Raw genomic sequence first — 10,544 nt, 5'->3', positions numbered from 1 at the left:
TTCTGAAAAATTGTGACTTGGACACCTCTTTAATAGTAGCTTGAACCTTTCTCGTGCATAATATATTAACACAAATACAAGCCATTTGCAAGTTTTCAAATCATAAAACCTCATTTCCCCAAAGTTCGTATATTTTTACAAAAATCGTCTATTTTCAATATTCTCAACAAAAGTAAGTTACCATGCTCCTATATCTCAAAAATTAATTCATATATATATATATATATATATATATATATATATATATATATATATATCAATTAACACTACAATAGTCCAACCATAGCATCTTGGTTTCACAAAGTTCATTTAAATCCCAAAATTTGCAAAGTTCGTCTCATTTTCACCATATTCAAAAATCACTTCTTTTTCAAAGCAAAGCTAGGTTAAACAACTCATATAAGTTCAATTACACCCTAATTAAATAGGTTTAGGTGTTTGGGACTCATAAGGTCGTGCCAACCCTACGAAAAATCGACATCCCGTTTTGAATCCTTTTTTCACCAATGCATCCCAATCACTTGAACCACTCAAGTTCCACTTTAAAACATTGTTTTCTATCTCAAAACAACATAATTCAATCCACCCAAAATGACTTATTTTACAAAAGTGCTTAAAACAGTATTCACTCAAATGATTTCTAACCAAAACATATCAATCCAAACAAAATTTATACTCAATTCAATATAACAACTTCATGAATTCATTTACAACATCAAAATCATACTTCCCCACTTTTGATCCATTTTCACAAAAGTCATCAAAACACAACAACTTAGCCAAATATCACATTAATCACAACCAATTTCATGAATTCTCAACACAAACATTTACCCAACGACATTCATGGCATATAAATCATGAATTCAATTAATCAGCAACAACATCATCATTTCCATCAATTTAAACCAAAATCTCAAAGTAAACAAATTGACAATAATAACATTTAAGCATCAACAACAAGTTTTCATCAACTTTCACATACCCAAATTCACCACACAAATTCAAGCACGAAAATCAAAACGTATAATCATTAATCTTCACAAATCAATCAAATTAATTATGACCCATAAGCTAAAAGTTGATTATAGATTCTTAGTAGAGCAAACCTAACCCCCTTTTACCTTGTTTCTCCTTAAGCTAAAGCTAATCCACCAAAATCTTCACTCCCTTTATATGATTCCTAGCTCTTGTTTCCCTCTTCTCTTCACTTGTTCTTCCTTTCTCTTCTATCTCTTTTTCTCTCTCTATTCTATAGCCACTTTTGTGTGTAAATGTGTAATGAATAACCAAACCCTAATTTCCCTTCATAAGTTATGTTTATATACTCCAATAATGGGCTAGGTTACATCAATTCATAATGGGCCTATAAACTCTTAGCACTTAATTCTAAAAAGTTACTACACACTTCAAAATAACTATTCACACTAAAACACTAAAATATTCTACATTCTAAAATTACTAATTTACTCTTGCTCCTCAAATTACCAAAATACCCTCAGTCATAAAAATGATCAAAATACCTTTCTCGCCTAAACAAAATCCACTAATCCCAAATCAAACACACAAACAAGCAATTAAACACATAAAATAATCCTAGCAAAAAATGGGATGTTACAACTCTCCCCTACTTAAAGAATTTTCTCCCTTAAAAATTACCTGAAGAAAACAACTCCGGATACAAATCCTTCATCTGACTCTCCGATTCCCAAGTAGCACTGTCACCGGTTGGTCCAAACCAAATCATTTTCACCAAAATGATCTCTTTTCCTCTTAAGCTCTTAACTTCTCGATCCTCAATCCTTATCGGCTACATCTCAATGGTCAAATTATCCCTTACTTCGAAGTCATCCACTTGAATCACATGTGATGGATCATAAACATACTTCCTCAACTGAGACACATGAAACACACTACGAAGATTCAACAACGACAATGGTAACGCAATCCGATACTCTACAGCTCCAACCTTCTCCATAATCTCAAACGGACCAACAAAAAGCGGTGTCAACTTCCGACACTTCAAAGCACATCTAACATCGATCACGAGATTCAACCTAAAAAAACTTGATCTCCAACTTGAAACTCAATATCCTTCTTCCTCTTATCATGGTAACTCTTCTGCCTACTATGAGACGCTTTAATCTTCTGTTGAATCGTCTTAACCTTTTTGTGGTTGCTGCACAATTTTCGGTCCTAACAAAGCACTCTCTCCTAACGCATACCAACACAGAAGAGTCCTACACCTTCTCCCTTACAAAGATTCAAATGTTGCCATCCCAATGCTTGAATGAAAACTGTTATTGTTGGTAAACTCAATCAACGGTAAACATTCATCCCAACTTACACCTTGTTTCGAAACACAAGCTCTCAACGAATCTTCCAAAGATTGGTTAGTACTTTTTGTCTGACAATCAGTCTGAAGATGATAAGCAGAACTCAACCTCAACTTAATGCTCTAAATAGAGACCCTTTCCCTCTTGATTAGGGTTCCACGATGAACCCCTTCTAATTTGTTTGAATTTATTAATAAAGTTTTCATTCAGTTTATTCTTTTTATTATGATGAGATTTAAATTAGATTATGCTCGTTCTTAATGCTTCGTCAATTGGTTAATTACGCTTGTAACCTTAGGGATTGATCTGTAGGATTAAAGTAGGCACTGACAACCCGATATTTTATCAGTCCATGGGATTTTATAATCACGACTTCTTATAGAGGTTAGGAAGTTAATGTCTGAGTTGTCTCCTTCTTTACTCCGCTCTTTAGAAAAACGTAGTACACTACTCCGGTGGGTCCTACATGAGTTATCTAAAGATCCTAGTGTGGGTTTTACCGTCGTGAAACATTAAATCAATGATGCACCTGATTAGTTGTTTTATTTCTTAAAAGATAATTCCGATAAAGACGAAGGGGGGATTCAAGGAAACCCTAATCGCCGTTAATCATGTGAATCACAAAAACCTAATCTTGCATTCGGCAGGGCAATTTAACCTTGCAATTCTATTCATTTTTATTTAATTTTCGCTTTTGAAATAAGTTTTGCTAATTATTGAGTTGAATGACAATCCCTGTGTAGAACGATACAACTTAATACTTTACTACTTGTTGCAATTTGGTGCACTTGCCAATTTCTTCCATCAAAAGGGCATTTGTAGAAAGGCCTTCATGGGTTTTTCAGAGTATTGGCTTTTCTTGCAACACATCTTCAAGGACACCAATGATCAAGTATTTTGACCTCACCATTAAACATGGAGCTTAAAGATGAAGCTCGACTTTGAGAGCTATTTTTTACCATACAACCACCACTCATAATTTTCGATTCAATTTGAACAAGTTTTATGGAAGAAATTTTGGGGATTTCATATTGTAAATGAGAGATTAAAAAAATTAGGGGAGGAAAGAGTCGTTGTACAATAATCCTGTCTTTTGTCCCTGTCTTTTTCTCACTTTCGGTCAAATTGGTCCCTGAATTTACAGCATAGGACTTAGCAAGCCACGTCACTGGTTAACATTCCATATCATCACTATTAATGACCCAACTTGACGGAGGGACTCCATTGATCAACATTCGAAAAATTTATGGACCAATTGGCTATTTTGAAAAATTCAAGGATGAAATTGACCGATGCATGCAACTTTGGGGATGGAATAGCCTATTCATTTTGCAATAATAATTTTAATTAGTAAATAGTATAATAATATTTATATCTATTGTCTTTCTCAACGCGAAATGAATCATCTCAAAAGCTGTAAATAGAGAAGGTCATCTATATAATTACCAAAATTTCTATTATAATATATTGAACAGATACACCGAATACTTTAATAACTTTCTATTAATACATCCATCAAATTAAGCGTACAGATCATCCGCCACAACCCCAATTAGCAAAAAATTTAGTGTATAGTTATAATATTTGTCTTTCTCAACACAAAATGAATAGTTTTGTCATGATGACCTGGAAATGAACTACAACAGTGTGAAAATTAAATTTGCATAGTTTTGTTATAAAAGTACAAATTTTAAACGAAAACACGTGAAAATGGTAATAATTATAATTAAATTTAAAATTCTAAAGATATCAATCGAGAGAGTAAGACCCCGCAGAAGGATCACGGTGCGACCGGCAGGTGCAACTTGACAAACCGATTAGGTTACCGCGTCCCGATGAATTCATCACTTAGATAGTCTACTTAAAATAATTGAATTCGACTTGACTGTTAATTTTTTCCAAAAAATTAATAGAGTGTATTCAAAGAATCCTAACCGCCACTAACATTCTGCAATCAAAACAGGTAAACTTGCTTTGTTCCCAAATAAGTAACGCGAATTGTTTAGACGAAACGACAATCCTTGTGGATACGATACTCTACTTATCACTTTATTAATTGGTAAACAATTTGATACACTTGCCTAATCCGGCCATCAGGAAGACAGAGCAACAATCCTGAAGGAGGGATTTTTTTTCCAATTCGGTTAATTTTGTCTCTGTCTTTTTCACACTTTCGATCAAATTAGTCCCTGAACTTATGGTATATGACTTGGCAAGCCAAGTCATTGGTTAACATTCAACATCATCATTGTTAATGACCTAACTTGACGGAGGGACTCAATTGATTAATATTAGAAAAACTTATGAACCTATTGCCTATTTTGAAAAATTCAAGTATGAAATTGACTAGTGCATGCAACTTTGGGGATGGCATAACTATTCATTCCGCAATTATATCCATCATTCGTTAATCTAGATATTTAGTACAAAAATAATAATTTTATTTAGTAAATAGTATAATAAATATTTGAATTCTATCGTCTTTCTCAACACGAAATGAATCATCTCAAAAGTTGTTAACGGAGAAGCTCATCAATATAATTAATAAATTTTCTATTATAATATACTGAATAGATACTCTGAATACTTTAATAACTCTCTATTATTGTATCCATCAAATTAAGCATTCAGATCATTTGTCACAACCTCAATTAGCAAAAAATTTAGTTTATACTTATAATATTTGTCTTTCTCGACACGAAATGAATAGTTTTATCCTTATGACGTGGAAATGTATTACAACAGCAGTTCAATATTATTTTATTTTTTAAATAATATATTAATTCGCCATTATTTTTAATCTTAAAAAAATAAATATAGTGAAATCCATGAAATCCATGAAAGGAAATAAGTTGAAGAAGGTTCTTCACTCCTCCTATAAATTCCCCTTCTCTCTCAGCCATTCTCCTCACACAAACACAACCAAAATCTGTCTCCTTTGTCACTGATTCTTGTGTAGTGAAGTTAGAAACTCATCTTTAGCCAAAAGTTTTAGATGCCCTTTTAGCTTTTTTCAACAATGACTTCTACACCAACCCCTCCACCAAACAACTCCTCAGTCCCTGCTGCTCATAGACCTGCTGAAAATCATAATCACAATCACCAAAATCAACAAAACAGTAGACATAGTCACCATAGTAGCCATAAACGTCCAAGAGACCGTTGGTCTTCGTCCTCTAGGCACTATTCCAATTCAAACTCTACACCTTTAGCTGTTGCTGCTGCTGCTGAAGTAGGTGACAATGAAAGTGCGATTGCTGCTGTTGCTGCTGAATTAGGTGACAATGGAAGTGCAAGTGCTGCTACTGCTGCTGGTAGTGGCAATGGCAGAGGCAGAGTTACATATTCCTCCAATTTGCTGGAAGGAAGTCAATCAAGGATGGCTCCTGAATTTTCTAGGAGGAGGTCAACACGGTTCGTGGCCAAGATGCATTCTGGAATGCCGAGGGTGACTCCAAATAAACATCCTCACAGTGCTGCGGCGGATGAGGCACTTAGCTGTCTATTCAAAGCTGGTAATAATATTGCCGCTATTGATAATGTTTTGATTACATATGAACATAAGTTATGGGAGGTAGAAGATTATATTTATATGCTAAAAGAGTTTGGTAATACTCGTAGTCTTTTGCTTGCTACTAGGTGTTTTGAGTTCATTGTATCGAACCAAAATGGGAGGGGTAATAAAGGAAAGTTAGTAGGTGCTATGATTGGCACTCTTGGTAAGTTAGGGGAGATTAATCTTGCCTTGGGATTGTTTGAAAGAGCTAGGCTCGAAGGGTATGGAAGCACCGTGTATTCCTTTTCGGCCATGATTAGTGCATATGGCCGAAATGGGCGCTTCCCTGATGCCGTGGATTTGTTCAGGTCCATGAGTAGCTGGGGAGTTGTACCTAATTTGATAACGTACAATTCAATCATTGATGCTGGGGCCAAAGGGGAAGTGAATTTTGATATAGTCGTTAAGTTTTATGACGAAATGCTAGCCAACGGCATAATGCCAGATCGGCTTACTTATAATTCACTCCTTTCTGTTTGCGCATCGAAGGGTATGTGGGAAATGGCTCAAAAATTATTGAGTGAAATGGACCACAAACGTATTGTTCGGGATGTGTTTACTTATAACACATACTTAGACACCTTGTGTAAGGACGGACAAATTGATTTGGCTAGAAGGGTATTCGAAGAGATGTTGTCGAAGAGAGTCTGGCCAAATGCGGTGACTTATAGTACACTGATAGATGGCTATGCCAAAGCCAACCTCTTGGAAGATGCCATAAACTTGTACAAAGAAATGAAGCTCCGATCTGTTTGTCTTGATAGAGTGTCCTATAACACAATGGTTGGAATCTACGTGAAGCTCGGAAGACTTGAGGAAGCTATTCAGAAGTGCAAAGAGATGGAGAGAAGTGGAATTAAAAGAGATGTAGTAACCTACAATGCACTTTTGTCTGGGTATGGTAAGCAAGGCATGTATGATGATCTTAGAAGACTATTTGAAGAGATGAAGGCTCGAAATATATATCCAAATACGCTAACTTACTCTACAATGATCGACATGTACACTAAAGGTGAATTGTTTCAGGAAGCGATGGATGTTTATAGAGAGTTCAAGATGGCAAGAATCGAGATTGATGTTGTCTTTTATAGTGCAATCATAGATACACTATGCAAAAATGGTTTAATGGAGTCTTCTATTATGTTACTTATAGCAATGATGGAGAAAGGAATAAAGCCAAATGTGGCCACCTTCAACTCCATAATTGATGCATCTCAACAATCGCCAACTTTGGTTTATGGAGTTAATGGTTCCTCTGATGCCATTGACTATCCCATTGAACAATCGTCTCCTATGCTTATTGATGGTGCTTTTCAGAATAAGCCGGGAGAGGACCGGATTTTGAAGATGTTCGAGCAACTTGCTGCTGAAAAAGCTGGTCATATAAAGAAGGATAGGAGGGGACGACAAGACAAACACTGCATAATGTGGCTCTTCCAAAAAAATGCATGAGCTGAACATTAAACCAAATGTTGTCACTTTTTCAGCCATTTTGAATGCTTGCAGGTAAATACTTTGACAATATTTCATCAATTATATATCTTTTGTAATGTGTGCATTGATATTTTCGCATGAATTATAACCATTTTCAAACCATATAATCTGATCCATTTTGATGCAGTCGCTGCAATTCATATGAAGATGCTTCAATGTTGTTAGACACGTTCCGCTTATTTGATAATCAGGTGTATGGTGTCACCAATGGACTCTTGATGGGTTACAGAGAACAAGTATGGTCTCGTGCTGAGATTCTGTTCGATGAAATCATGCGTATGGATTCTTCAACTTCGTGTGCCTTTTATAATGCCCTCGCAGATATGCTGTGGCATTTTGGTCAGGTAAAACGTCCAGCCATTAGAAATTGCTTCTGTTAATTTTCTAATTTGTTTATCTAACATTCTAATTTTCTGTTTTTTTACAATAAAATTGATTTTGACATCAGAGACGCGGAGCTGAAATGGTTGTAACTGAAGGGAGGCGCCGAAATGTGTGGAAAGGCGAATGGTCGATTTCTTGCTTGGATCTGCATCTGATGTCTTGTGGTGCTGCTTGTGCAATGGTTCATTCGTGGTTGCTCAGTTTGCACAGTTCTCTTCTTCAAGGCATTCAACTGCCTAAGTTTGTGAAGTAAGGATCTTTACTACCTATGAATTTTGTTTTGTTTTTATTTAATTGGATTAATAAGATGATTAAATTGTTTATTTATTTTTGCAGCATTTTAGCTGGATGGGGTAAGCACAGCAAGGTCATGGGTGATGGAATTTTGAAAAGAGCTGTTGAAGCACTCCTTGATGGGATGGGATCACCATTCAGAATTTATGAGAATAATTTGGGAAGATTGGTGTCTGCTGGAGAAGAGCTGGCTATATGGCTGAGACAACCTGGTGTTTTCAATATGCTTGTTCTGTATGATGTCCTAAATCTTTGTCAAGCTGCTGCTCTTCAATATTAGATTGATAGCTACATAGCACCGACACTTCAGATTAAATGTGTCTGGTGTCTCACATGTGTCGGCGACACATGTGACTACTTTCATTATTTTTATTTTTCAATTCATTACTAGTGTCGGAGCATAGTGTCTGTGTATGTCTTGGTGTTTCATAAAACCCCAACGTTTTATTGCTTTCTTTGGTTTAAATGCAGTTTTTGAATTTAATGTCTTGTATTTTTTTTCAGTCTTGTATTGCCCCGTTGTAGGGGCAAAAAAAAAGGTGAATGAATAATACTAGTTTGCTCCATTGATCCTTGTTCTTTTTTCCTCAATCTCATTATTTTATTGCAATACTTGAGTTATAGGATAAAGTCTTCTAATTATCATGACAAAGACCATTAAATCATTATTTTATTTTATGATCTGATTAGTCATGATTCAATCGAATCATGACTAACCAGATGCCAAAAAAAAGAAAAAAAATTAAATAATAAGAATGAGATGAAGCATGCAATTGCAGATCAACCAATTCCATCTGGTTCAATTATACTAAGGTAGAATCAAAACCAAACCAACCAACGAGCCGACCGGTTCTTGGTTCAACCTAGTTTTTTCGGTTCGATTTTTAAATCATTAGTTTGGGGTTATGTTGGATGTAAATTGCAATAAGTTATTTGAAGGATGTTCTCTCATTTCTAATGGTGAATTTCTGCTATCTCATTGATTAATGATGGAATTTTCTTACAAATATATCAGTAGACAAAAATTGCTATCAGTAGACAAAAATTTCTCATACAAGAGGATAACCATTATTAATGAATTTGGCTATCAAGCACAGAACTTCGTTTGTACCTTTCAATATATCTTCTAGTCTTCAAGATATATTAAAAAATACAAAAGAAGAAGATTGGCCTAATACAGGCTTTGGGCCTATAATTGGAAGAAAAAATGTCTTAATGTTGTAGTTTAAATTTGGTTTTCGAAAATTATGATTGCCCTAAAAAGATATTTTTCATTCCTAGTAACATATAATATTTAGAGGAAATAGTTGGTTCATGCAAGTGGTTATTTTTTCAAAATCCTACTGATTTTATATTGGGAGTAAGCTGTTAATAAAAAAAAAAAATTCTCCCTTGGTGTTGAAGTAATGGAAAACTAAAATTGATGTCTATGAGATAGTCAGCTTAACGGTAAATAAAAGTTTAAACTTGAAATCGAAATATAAAAATGTTCAGCTAAAAGTAATACTTGCTTTTGGAGATGACCATCATGTAATTTAATTTTTTTTTTGGGATTTTAAATTGAAAATAATTTCTTACAAAATTATTTGTATTACCATTATCACAATGATTGTTTTAATTTTTTTTTGCATTGAAAACAAAATTGAAATGATTTATTTTTACAAGTACTCTGCTCGAATTTACGAGATTATTCATTTCGTGTTGAGAAAGACAATTATATTAAAGTATTCACTAATTTATTTCCCAATTAGGATTATGATGTGGATTAGTACGTATTCATATATATATATATATATATATATATATATATATATATATATATATATATATATAGTATATACTTTAGTAAATATTAATGAAAATTTTGGAAACTATATCTGTATCCTACTCAACTTTGAAATAATTTCATTTCGTCTTGTGGTGGTTGAAAGGTAGTAATGTTGTTTTTAGCTTCGGTACATATATTTGGTGGTCGAACCCGCTCTTATGTATGGGCATCAACTGACTATTTTGTATTAATTACTTGACTGCGTTCTTTCCGTGATTGTTTCGGCACACCTTGTGCTGTAACAATTGTGCTGTCAGTGTTACTATAATTCATTTTTGCTTGTTAAAAAAAACCCATGTGGAAAATAATTGCTCATTCACAATGGAAAGGTTTTGGTGTAACAATGGATGCCTGATTCGGTTTACGAAGGAAATTCAATTTAGGGATTTTGTAAAATTAAGGTTCTTCAATTTAGACATTTGATTTTCAGATTTTTTTTATAAATTATAACTATTAAAATTTTCAATTTAATTTCAATATTATTGACATGGAAATGAAAGTATGATGATGTCACAATGTATAGGATCTACATCATTAATTAGCGCACCACATCATTCAGAAATAAGGAGGACTAAAAAATTTCGTTGACTTTTAAAATAGAGGGACCAAAATACTCCCTCTGTCCCGCAATACTTGACCTATTTGGGAAAAA

The 10,544-nt window shown here is 34.2% G+C and overlaps 1 pseudogene; it reads left to right on the top strand.

The window, feature by feature from the left end:
• Positions 1-5,355: 5,355 nt before the first annotated feature.
• On the top strand, positions 5,356-8,344 carry LOC146916394 (uncharacterized; annotated as a pseudogene).
• The last annotated feature ends 2,200 nt before the right edge of the window (positions 8,345-10,544 follow it).

This window comes from Medicago sativa, chromosome 6, assembly GCF_051527215.1.
Source record: "Medicago sativa cultivar Bolivia chromosome 6, Bolivia_mono, whole genome shotgun sequence".
NCBI lineage: Eukaryota > Viridiplantae > Streptophyta > Magnoliopsida > Fabales > Fabaceae > Medicago > Medicago sativa.
This window is presented reverse-complemented; position numbering and strand designations above follow the sequence as displayed.